General features: G+C 33.8%; 1 non-coding gene across 1 annotated transcript; it reads left to right on the top strand.

Moving 5' to 3' along the window:
* The first annotated feature begins 7,704 nt into the window (after nucleotides 1–7,704).
* On the top strand, nucleotides 7,705–7,776 carry Trnah-gug. The gene has a single exon. It is a non-coding gene; the product is annotated as a tRNA-His (tRNA).
* The last annotated feature ends 5,302 nt before the right edge of the window (nucleotides 7,777–13,078 follow it).

Genomic DNA, 13,078 nt, shown 5'->3' with positions numbered 1-13,078 from the left:
ATAATATTTAACGACATAATAAACATAAATTATAACATTCAGCACGTAATTACATAGCGATACGGATCAGATAATTAGCTTTAGATAATGTGTATGATTGAATACTGTTAAATAGGTTACATGTAGTTGATTAGATTATAACGCTCTGGTTAATGGATATAATAAACAGGAATTAAGAGTAATGTATAATTGTTAGTATCATTTTGAGAGATAAACGGCTTCAGCGGCAACAGCATACATGGACCGCCGAGCCGAATGTCCGCAGGTTCAAAATCCTACAGCAAGCACACCTGAATTTTCTAGTTATGTAAGTATTCTTTGTGAATTGTCAGATGTCTGCATAACTGAGAATTTCTCTATAACAATTTTGAGGGTAAGTGAAGTCTGCCAATCTGAACTAAGCCAGCATGGCAGACTAAAGTATAATCTCTCTCAGAAGTAGAGAAGGCCCGTGCCCAACAGTGAGACAGCATGTAATACAGGGCTGATGTTATTATATATAAATATTTTTAATGATTCTACTTAGCTTAAATGGACACGACAAGTCACAGGAACATGCTTGTTTAGAAAACTGCATTTGCAACCTTATCTTTATGGAGATAAAGGTGTTATTTATATCTTGACCTAGCTAGTCAAGGGTTAATGTGTATAATTTGCGACAATTTAACAAATTCCTTATTTTTTCTGTCTGTAAAAATCTGCAGTGTATCAAGTGTTTTTGGCTGTAAGTATGTTTATAGGTTATCTATTTACAATTTTGGATAAACAAATCAAATGTGTTTCCATAATTTATCTTACCAAAAATAAGGTTCAGAATTAAATGAAAATTCGATACGCAACGTCCAAATGTTTATCATATAACTAATAGGAAATAATCACAGCGTAATTCCATTTACTGACAAATTCGATTGTCGGGGCTCACGTTATTGGGGTTGACAATTTTCGAATTGGAAACCGTAATATATTCACCCCAGTTGAGGGTCGAGGTTCGATATTGACGTAGGAAGGCGGATGAGGTTAGACCTCTAATACTACTTAAAAAATAATAAATTATTATTAAGTAGGTATTATATACGGATGCAGGGCCCTTATTCTGTATGGTAGTGTAAACGCGTAACGCGGCCGTGTCATGTTATCTTCGAGAAATGTGTGTGGAATGGTATTCTGTAAGCCAAATTTCTATAGTCCTAAACATGATGCGTTGTGTTACGTGCTTGTTACGCACTGTTAAAATAACGTGCGGGATAGAGAATAAGGCCCCAGGAAGGCGTTTAAGTTCAGACCATGTAATCAGTAAAAATAAAGATAAAAAAATAATTGGTTTTATGCAAAAAGAAATCATTATTTAAAAATAATTTACAGTGTGAATTTTTTTTTTCTACTGTAACCGCAAATACAGTTTAGATTATAGACATATATCCAACCAGTTATATCCAGAGAGTAAAAATAAAAAAGCAGCAAATACCAAATAGTACACAAAGACTATATCAACGGTCAAAAGACTGAATGACATGAGCGATTATTTTTTTACACAAAAAAAAAAAGAAAACGTGTAAATTATTGTACTGATTCCAAATACGGATAAAACTCAATACCCAAAAAATAATTGTCAATTAGCCTATCCACCGTCGATATGGAGTCTCAGCAACTCAAATTAGACTTTATTAACTCATATAAAAATACAATTTCGGTTTATGACTATAAGCTATCTAACGTCATTGTACCGTGTATGTGTCAGTACACATGGCATTGTTTGCCGACAGATTCAAGATAAAACCGATACCTCAAATTTCAGTTGGGGATTAGAAAAAATGTACCAGATTTTGGTATTAATTCGGACTTTGACAATACAAGTGGTATATTTTGTTACTGATTAAATTTGTAGTAATTTGTTGCATTAGCTGTTATGTTGTGCAATATATGTATTTTATTTTACTACTACTATTGATTTTTGGATATTTGGTACTTAATATTTTGTTTACAATATCTTCTGCTTGCTGTTTTGCCTAAAAGATATTTCTCCGTTATGTGTATATCATTTCCTGACCTTTTCTAAATTAAGTATTTTCTTGTTAGTGTAGCAATTTAAAGTGTTTCTTTTCTATTATCAAAGACACCTTTGTCCAAAATTAAACACCAACTATAATATAATGCACCACTTAGACAATTTTTTTACACCTCATTTTCAATGAAATTACGTCAGACTTACTATAATATTTTTTTACATAGAAAAACAGATAATGAAATACACGAAGGCCACAATATTATATCCGACATAGCCAAGCCCCAGAAAAATTCTCGACTGGAAACCACGCCAGCAAGCGGAGAGATACGACATCCACCTGTAAGGTGGACAGATAAACGTCGGAGCAACATCCTGGATGCAGGCCGCTTTTAACAAGTCCATCTAGAAATCTTTATAGGTTAATTTTCAGTAGTGTTTGTGAAGCTAATTATGAAGGTAATTTATTTATAGTTTTAAACCCCACAAGAAACCCTCAACCAGCAATGAATTAGTACACAGGTCTAATAATATAAAGTAATCATTTTTAGAGCTAAGGCCAGGAAAAGGCACTCAGGCCTGGCACAACGGCAATTTATACACCAGATAAATTACAAAACTCCAAACACATACATTAATCGTCAGAGATTACCCCACAGATATTAATATTCAGTCAACTAGCCAAAGAAGGGGTGAATAATAACAGCGACAAAGTGTCGCGTCGGAATCAGCAACGCGTTAACAACTCCGTAATTAATATTGTATGGCATCTCGAGCAAAAAAATCTTATAACCCTTTATGTTTGGAAGGTTTGAAGGGATTTCTGAGTTTACGGATTTACTTTTGGTATCTCTTGGATTTTAAACTCATTGTAATTGCGTTTTAAGGTTGAATTTATTTAATGTTAACTGACTGGAAAAAATTGAGTTTTCATACAAGATCATATTACTCGCAACATGCCTTACTAATATATTTTTCTTCTAATAAGATTTATTTTTTGCTTGTTTATACTTCAACTGTTGAAGCCATTGTTCCTACCTTCGAATAAGCGATATCTTTTTAAATATCTCCACCCCAGCGTAAGTTAATTCCAGAAGCTACACCCATTAATACCTCAAATAAAATAAAACAGACACCAAAAATATTTATGGCAGCCGTCACAAGCATTGTAATCAAATAAAACCACATCATCAGATCTTCAATATTCATGAAGGCATAACCGCAAGTTATTGTTGCGTATGTCGCTGCTATATTTTTCTCAATCACCATTAGTCCCGTATCTGCGTACCTACTGGGCTTTTCACTGAGCGATAGGAAGCTGCCCTCTGCAAGCCAAATCCTCACAAATAGATCTTCAAATGTTGATTAATTATCATCTTTAGGACATGAAGTTTAAGGTACATTATCAAGTTTTACGCCGTCGTCGTTTAAGTCAATATGATTTGCAGTAATATGGCAGTAGAATTCGGAATATGTCGGCACTTCGCTTTTATTGTATCAAATAATAGGGGCCCTCTTATAGCCATTATCACGTGTTTGATCTAAAATGATACTTGGTACGGAATGCACTCTGAGGGGTGTATTTTCTCTCTATTTATTGGGGACTTTGACAGGTATAGATTGAATCTATGTAGAGCATCATATTTAAAAAGTTACCAAAAAATATTTTACAAATTAAATTGGTGAAATAATACATGGAATTTGGCTCATTTGTATAATGCATGGTAGTGGTCATCCATAGCATATACAGAGGTTCCCTAAGAGTGCGCCACGGGGCCTTGGTGCGCCGTAGAAATTAAAGAGGGGCTCCGTGAGTCGATCTTCTAATTATTGGACATCTCAAATATTGGCGTCAATTTTATATTGTGGTATTTTAATTTTCGTTTCGATCAACCTAACCTTACTACTATTAATGTAGGTACCTATTTCATACGACTTTCTTCTTCAAATAGTTAGCTAGGACAGGGCGCCGTGAAAAAATACTAAACTTGTAACTGCGCCGCGGGTTACAAAAGATTGGGAACCCCTGGCATATACCATAAATACTAAATTGATTTACTCATTAGAAAATGGAGACATCAAAATTCTTGCCATCGCTAGCTAAAATGAAACTTTGTAAATGAGCTAGAACTGCGCCGAAGTTTAAAAATAATGATCGTTGGTTATTCAATGATTATAACAATAGCAGCGATTAGAATTTATATATAAATAAAAAGAAGCCTGATACCTTATAGTTATTAAGGAGGATTATTTTTAAACATTTTTTGCTCGTATCCTAAAATTGTATTTCTTTTCATTATTTTAGCTAGCGGACGGTATATTAGTAACCACATAACTTCTCTTGTGGTTACTAATTAAGTCCATATATTATAATGTCTTTTTGGCTCTACATAAATATAGCCTGACAAGGAAAAGAAATCTGTCTTGAGGGCGCCACTTTTGCTTTTTCGTTTCCATATTTTACCATCATCAACCAATATACAATATCTATGCCAATACGTCTACCTATTTTTGCTTACAGACAATATAGAAATTTTCGAATACCAAAAACCAATAAAGCAAGCATAGCGGTAACTACCTGCCATTTGGAGATTCAAGTCGCCAAAACCGTCTCCAGACATAACCATTTCCTATCCCATACAACACTCATCCGTCCTGAAGCCATTCTGACGTCTGCAATCAAAATACAATGCGTTATAGATGCCCACATTACACCTTTACCAACCTCCTTTCTGCTTTTCAAATATATGTTATAGGAAAGTAGGTTTTATACCGTAGTTAATAAGGTGGTAGAGCTGGTTGGTGAATTGGAAGTTTAAGATTGCTGATGGTTGTTCTTGACTCCTCAACTTTGCCTCCCGCTGCGATACGTCGAGGTATTGCTTTTGATAAATTTTGTCCGTTTGTTTGTATTGTGCTCCTTCATATATAGATAACGGTTGTCATTAATAAAACGATACTAGTTTACGAGTTCATACTTTAAAAGTAAGTCAGTAAAATTTTTAAATTGTAAATGCAAAAATTTGTGGAAATTTATTAGAAGTAAATGAATAACTACTGAAAGGATTTAGATGAAGTTTAGCAAAAACATCTACATCATATCCTAGGGTAATCTAAGATTATTATTAGTACTAATACTGGGTTTATCGACGATTATTGGTGTATTAAAATGCCTTAAAACCGTCATCCGATCATGGGAATATGCAGAGCCCTCACTTTATCTATGTTTTTTACAAACTTGGTAATTCGGTGCCCACGAGAACTTTGGAGGCGTACATTATGGATATTGTTCCGAAACTATTTTTTTTTATTCACTTGCATGGAAGCTTGAGAGTCAATTTGAAGGAATTGTTGCCATACACGGGATATACCTAAGATGTTTTAATTTTAATTGTAAAATGTATGTTTTTATTGTAAAACGTCATTGGGATATACTATATTGACTTATAACACATTGTGGAAGGCGAACAGCAGTTTCCTAGCTTTGAAAATATTAGTCGCTTGCAAACAATTTATGCAACTACTAACCACCACGTGACAAAACTTATTAAAACAAAAACATGACATTAAAACTTATACACTGATATGTAAAATATACACTAGTGCAAAAGCCATGCAATCACTGCATTACGAGTCATAAAGAAATTTTAGATACTACTTCGATCTCAAAAAAGGACATAACATTTTATTTCCAAGATACATCAGAGCCAAAAAACCTAAACTACATCAAACGAAAACACAATAAAAACAACAATCAAAGCAATTACTTGCTCCAATCGTCGTTGCCCTCAATAATAAATTAGTACACAATCGACGCGTGTCTGTTGTCAAATACGGAAAATTACGAAAATACTGGTGCGTTATTTTATATCTTTAGTCTATTATTGACCGTCGGGACATATTTGAGTCCAATTAGAATAATTGATCCTTAGAAGAATATGATTTAACTGAATGAAGTATTAAAAGTAGAATCTTTGTATGTTACTATAAAGTTGTTAATTGTATAAAATGCTTTTAACGATGCCTTAAAATGTAATAATAATATCAGCTCTGTATTATATATTATCGCAGTTTTCGGCACGGGTCTCCACTACTACTGAGAGAGATAAGTTAGGCCTTATAAAGTCCACAAGGCCGGCCTAGTGTGGATTACAAAGGGAAAACATAGAAAAACCGGCACACCTAAGAAGTTCTCTATAGGAATTTTGAGAGAGTGTGAAGTCTACCAAAGATGAATAGTGATGTGATGGACTAAGGCCTAATCCCTCTCAGTAGTAGAGAAGGCCTGTGCCCAATATTGGGACAAAATATTATACAGGGCTGATATTATAGATTTAATATGCATATATTTTATAATCTATAAAAACGTTCAGTCACAAAATCTAGAAACAGGAATTATCTGGACAAGTAACTATTTTATGTAAAGTTTGTAGTTCATTTTGTCAACACAATCAATTTAAATATATTCTTTTGCTATGCGCAATGTGACGAGTGTGCGAAGGCCCCAACCTTATTTTATATCTATTACGGAACGAAATAACTATAAAATACATAATCATTATAAAATCCAAAAACAAAGCTACCAAAAAGCATTAACCGTTTCGTGTCGCGAGGACAAAGTTCGCCCAAAATTATCTAAACAAGCTCATTCATTAAAACCATTCCCTTGTTACATAGTGGTCACAGTAATCGGTGTCTATCGCTTAAAGTGTGAATAAATAAATATGGGGGTAATTTTGGCCCCCGTGCCTGTTAAACGGTTAGACAAAGGCTGTTAATGTAATGAGGTTTGTTATGAAAATGGAAATATTATTTTGAGTATTTCCAATAGATTTCTCTTTAAGAAATTAATGTTATGATTTTTATAGCACAGAGTAAACTAACAATTATATCACCAGTTATGAAGTTGCTGAACACTCTGAGGAAGGCTCCAATTACCATTATCTGCGACTAGATCAAGGCAAAAATCCTTGCCAAAGAACACGGATTCCTGTCTAGGATGATTCGCGAGGCTATTTAATTAAAAAACATCCGAATTTCAATAGAGAAGATCCTGTTCTACATTTGATTAAACCGGAACCCAAAAGACCGGCCACCAGACTTCAAAACACTGCGAACTCATTCTGCATAAATCGGGCCGCCAACAGCTAAAACAATAAAGAAAGAATCTATAATAATTGTAAAATATAGGTAGAAAACTTTAACTTTTCGGATGACCAACACCTTAATCCTTCCTGTGACCATGAAGGCTGTAAAGTCTACGAAACGTTGGAAGAAAAGTATAATATAAAATACCGCGAAAAATTCCGAAATTTATTTCAGTCCGTTTTATTTTAGTGATCTCTACCATTAAACACTATACAAAAAAAAAACATGCAAGCACTGCCTTTTATGATACTATCTGACACAACTTTTTTTACTATATTATATCAAGCAAAAACATAATATATTATTTACTAATCACGTTTTTTTATCATCAAGAATTGAACGCGCGATCTCTACATTTCCCAATTAGAAAGTTACTCGTCACGCTACTGAACAAGTCGAACAGCGTAAAATCATAATTGAAAAATAATTGATACAATGTAATTCAGTAACTGACGTATTCTTGCCTCAGCTGCAAAAAAATGTTACATTGTTGATAAGTGACTCTATTGTCGGAAGCAATTACTAATTTCGCCACCTCTACTATCGCTCTGACAGCCGTGATCGTCTAGTGGTTAGGACCCTACGTTGTGGCCGTAGTAACCCAGGTTCGAATCCTGGTCACGGCAGTGTACTCACTGTCACGGCAGAGCATTTCTTTTTTGTTTTTTTTTTAATATATTTTACTTTTAAGGGTTTTAGAATAATTATTATTGTTAATTTTTTTATTGTTATAAACAAAATCGAAAAATATTTCAACATGCTCGTTAACTTCATGACGTAGTTTGAAGTAGCGAAATATAATGAACTAAACTTTAATTTTTTTTTGCGAAATATATTATCAATTAATATAAAAAGAATATTAAAATAAAAATAGGATTTTTTTAACATATCAAAATGGTATTTTAAATCATATTTTATTCAATACTCAAGCATCTTGTTTGATTAAGTATTACATAATATTATTATTATAATCGTATAACATCTCTTCATCATCTCTTGGCAGTCAACATTCTATTGGACCCTACTACACTTACCATCAGGTGCAGTAGGATGATTTTCCTGTGCACTTATAAAAAAAAAATAGAATAATCCGTGTATTATTTAAAATAATATATAAAAATTATTGTCATAGTAAAAAAATATTTGAATCCGTGCAATAAAATTAATCGCCATGTTTATGAAATAAAAAACACAGCAAAGACATATATACTTCATTACTGAATGTTAAAACTTAATTTAAATCATAATCACCATTAGATACGGTGCAAAGTTAAAATTAACCGATTTGTAAAAGTAATGAAACGTCACAACACAATGTAACACAATCAATTAAATTTTAGATACGTCTCTGCTCGCCCCCTATTGTTTGAATTAACGAGCGACATTATAACGCAAAACTGTTTATGGTTTGTTATGTTTTGTGTTGGATTTGATTCTTGCATAAAGTTGTTAGAGAATGTAGAGATAAATATAATTAATGTTTTGTCTCTTAGCAATGCTGTGAAATAAATATTACTTTCAGTTAATAAACATCGTGGAATAGTTTTAAGTAATAATAAATGTTAGGCAACTTATAAATAATTTGAAATTTTCTTTCTTTTCGCCATCTTTACAAATTATAAAACAAAGTCCCCTTTTCTGTCTGTCTGTATGTTATCGATTTTCTCAAAATCTACTGAACGGATTTTTATGAAATTTGGTGTGGAAATAGTTTAAGACTATGGGAAGGTTATAGTCTACTTTTTATCCCGGGAAAATGTAAAACGGGACTTTTATCTCGGAAAACTTCTTCATGCAGCCCAAGCCGCGAGCAAAAGCTAGTTCCAATATATATTGTCAATGTCTTGTTGTGGATGACGCTGTCAAACTATTAAAAATACCAAATAATCAAAATGTCCGACACAATTTCCTAACAATCACTCATAAACAACATACCATAAACAATTCTTAATTAACACAATACCGTAATTGCAAAACGTCCCTTGGGGTCAAGTTTCAATAGCCAAAAACCAGTAACGCTACCCACAGGAGCTCTTTGCATGAAGAGTTTAACGCATAAAATCTTACGACACCTTTCGACCAACGTAAAAGACCTCTGAAAATTTTAATCAAGCAATTTTGAACTCTATCCCGTTGTAATAAAGGTCATATTGTTGAGATAGTATGTAAAGCAAATTTGGTAGGGGCTAGTAAAATCATTACTGTGTACGGCCGAAATTTCCCGTTGAAATTAAACGCAGGACAGCGGTCAGTGGATTCTAAACCGAGTTTAACTGTCTTGATCCTAAGTTATGTGCGGATTAGCCGTATCTTAATATCTTCTAACATTAACAAGGGTTAGCCGGCCGGTTACTAGCTCGAATGACTGAATGTTGTTGGTTAGATTGAAATGAGACAGTTTGGGAAATGTCCAGATTGTTTAGATCTTTTTGACATAAATAAAAAAAATGATTTTATTTATTATTATAAAATATGGCTAGGTTATGTGTGTGGATTTTTTTAATATGTAGTTTTTTACGACATTGAGCCTACAGCACATGATGGGAAGTACAGTTTAGTAAAAATAAAATTTCATTGAGCAATATTTGACAATTAATAATTATTGGCACAATTATGCTGTACTGCTTAGTAATTGCATCTTCCCTTAAATATTAAAGATAACATATAGTATTTTACCGTTTAATTTATTTATTTTTAAATTCTATACACATTAATGATAATATTTCTCATTTAACAAACTATTAGAATCTAACATCACTTAATTTATGTTCCAAACCTTACTATTTTATTTCACCTGCCTTATTCAACTCTAATATGGCTTTAACGTAATATTTTTTAACATATTTCAAAATTGACTTATTTATTACGCCTGCCAGTCTAACATCAATTATATCTCCAAACTTTATACTAATCTCCCTAAATCTTACACACACAGTAACATATTCATATCGCGTAATGACCGGAGACGCAGTGATTGCGAGCAGGATTATTGGACCATTGACTATTGACGACCCTCGGGCAAGGGGCGAAGGGCGAGGGGGCAAAGACCACTGATTGTGTACGCCAATTTATCACCTTCAATAAACGTCTATGGAACTGAAATGGCAATGTCACTGTTTGGTAATTGCTAAGAGGAATTGAACAGGCGTTTAGACTTGTTTAGATGATATTTTGTATACACGATCCCCGATCACCATACAGATGGTCTAACATCAAATCAGGAAAACTTGTATATCTTCCCTTCTTTTTTTCTTGGTTGCTTTGAATGACGAGACGAGCTTGCTGTTCGCCTGATGGTAAGCGATACGACCGCGCATAAACAATAGAAACACCATCCTAAACCTTGAATTACAGAATATTGTTTGGTATTCTACTGCGCTCGCCATCCTGAGACATGAGATGTAAAGTCTTATTATATGCAGTAGTTACACTGGCTACAATGTCCTTCAAACTCGGAAACTTAACAGTGACTACACATTGCTGCTTGGCGGCAGAAATAGATATTGCGATGATACCTACCCAGGCGGACTCTCACATATGAGAGATCTGCCACCAGTATATATCTCATTGGTAAGCATTGGAATTCTGACCTAAAATGCACATAACATCAGCTCCTTTACTTCGCCATCCAAAAAATTTAATATGGGCGATGGAATAACACAATAATAATATTTAACAATCGCTATACAACTACTTATTGCCATACATATTTTGAAAGGAGTTCCACTACTACAAACTTCTTTCTGTCTTTATAAGTAGATAGTTATTAATAATTTATATAATATTATGCTCAGCAATAGTAGGTAACAAGCTTAAATAAGGTAATTACATAGATTTCCCCATTCGCCTGATTCCCAATATTATTTCGTAAACATCTTCACAACTATTGAAACAATGTTTAACAATTTAATTTCTAGTGGGTTCAAAATTTGAACGCACAATTTTTTTTATTATTTTCCCGCTTTTATTAATAATATTTATATGCAAAAACAATCTTATCTACACCATTCCGTAATTTATAGCTACACAATACACAAAAGGGGCTACCGACGCCAAATATAACAGCAAACATATCTTTGCAGCCAAACAAAACGTAATAAATGCTAGCAATTCATAATCTATTGTACAGAAATGTCGACGTGAGCGATAGTATGCGAATTTAATAGACTTTATAACAAGTTCGCTTTGGATTTTCTTTGATTAATTGCCATATTTCGCTTCTGAATAGAGTTTAGGGCGACTTACGAGGGGAATCCGAGTTGAGTGATAATGAGATTGACCTATTTAGCTTTTTTTTAGTTTTAATTTCATGTACGTGCTTTTATGCAGCTTGAGAGTTTAAAAAAATGTAAGATGAATTAGACCAGTGAAACTAAATACAAAACTTATTCTTGAGTCTAACAATTAAAAAAAATAATTGATAAACAAAAAAAGCCGTACAAAATGGTCTTATCGCTCTAGACCGTACCTACCTATACCGTTTGGTTGTCTGAAACCAAAATTTATTTGATTACCTTAGTAGCAGTCCTGGATTTGTAAATAGGCTGTATAGGCCGCGATCTATGGGCGGTAGCTTCTTAGGGGCGGCAGATTTCAGAGGACGCTCACTCGATTTAATTAATCATTCGTTTATTTAACTTTAGTGCCTTCCATAATACAAAAAAAATAGAAAATTATTAAGAATTTTAGAAATCTACATGGGGCGGCGTAAATAGTGGCCTTCATTAACAAAAAATATAAATTCGGCACTGCTTAGTAGGCAATCGAGCAAACAGTCCACCTGATGATAAGCAGCATCCGCTGCACATGGACTGAAGCAATGCCAGAGGTACAGCCAAGCTGTTGACTACGGACCATCTTCTTTTATATTATAGAAAAATATTTTGACATCTTAATCTATCACTAAATTAGCTGTTTAACGAGTTAGTCGGACATTTCAAAGTACGACAGAACAGTTGTATAAGAGGGCATAATAAAAAAGATATCTTTAAAAACAAAAAAAATCTGATGTAGTACAATTACTTTAAGCGGCGATAGCCTAGTTGGGTGTGGAACTGACTGCCAAGATGAATGTCCGCAGGTTCAAATCCCAAGGGCACACACCTCTGACTTTTCTAAAATCATGTGTGTATTCTTTGTGAATTTATCGTTCGCTTTAACGGTGAAGGAAAACATCGTGAGGAAACCTGCACATCTGAGAAGTTCTCTATAGAAATTTCGAAGGTGTGTGAAGTCTACCAATCCGCACTAGGCCAGCGTGGTGGATTAAGGCCTAATCCTTATCAGTAGTAGAGGAGGCCCGTGCTCAGCAGTGGGCAAGTATATAATACAGGGCTGATATTATTTACAATTACTTTTATCAAAATTTATCTTGAAACCCCGATGTGGTCCGAGAAATTAGAATAAAAAAATATCCAAAACAGTAAAAATATGATTTAGTACAATTAATTTTATCAAAATCCAAACAGCCAAAATCGTATTTTCCAAAAGACATTTCGTAAAGTTGGCAAAGTAACAGAGCGTAATGAGAGAAGTCCCGCGGGAGACTGAGTATTAATTATAACCTACAATATGCAGAGTGGAATTTCAATCGGACTAAATAGGAGGAATTAGGGCGCCATATTTAATCTTCGCACCCTCATGATTCTGAGGGACTCAGCTATTTGTTAGTAGTTTTATGATGGGTTTTAAGAAACGGCTTTGTTTTTTTCATTTCGTTTAAGATTTGTGTCAATTTTATCCAACTACGACAAAGCGAAGTTAGATGCTTTGGTTCGATTAATGAATTTATACGTGTTGTTAATAAGCTGGTGTCTAGCAGTCGGACTTATAAACTTGCTTTAGCCTTAAGAGGTGGTTAAGAATTGCTTAAATATCTATCAAAGACATCACCAGTTCCTAGTTTAAACCTTATTAAAAGGCAAGATG

This window comes from Manduca sexta, chromosome 6 (assembly GCF_014839805.1).
Source record: "Manduca sexta isolate Smith_Timp_Sample1 chromosome 6, JHU_Msex_v1.0, whole genome shotgun sequence".
Lineage (NCBI taxonomy): Eukaryota > Metazoa > Arthropoda > Insecta > Lepidoptera > Sphingidae > Manduca > Manduca sexta.
This window is presented reverse-complemented; position numbering and strand designations above follow the sequence as displayed.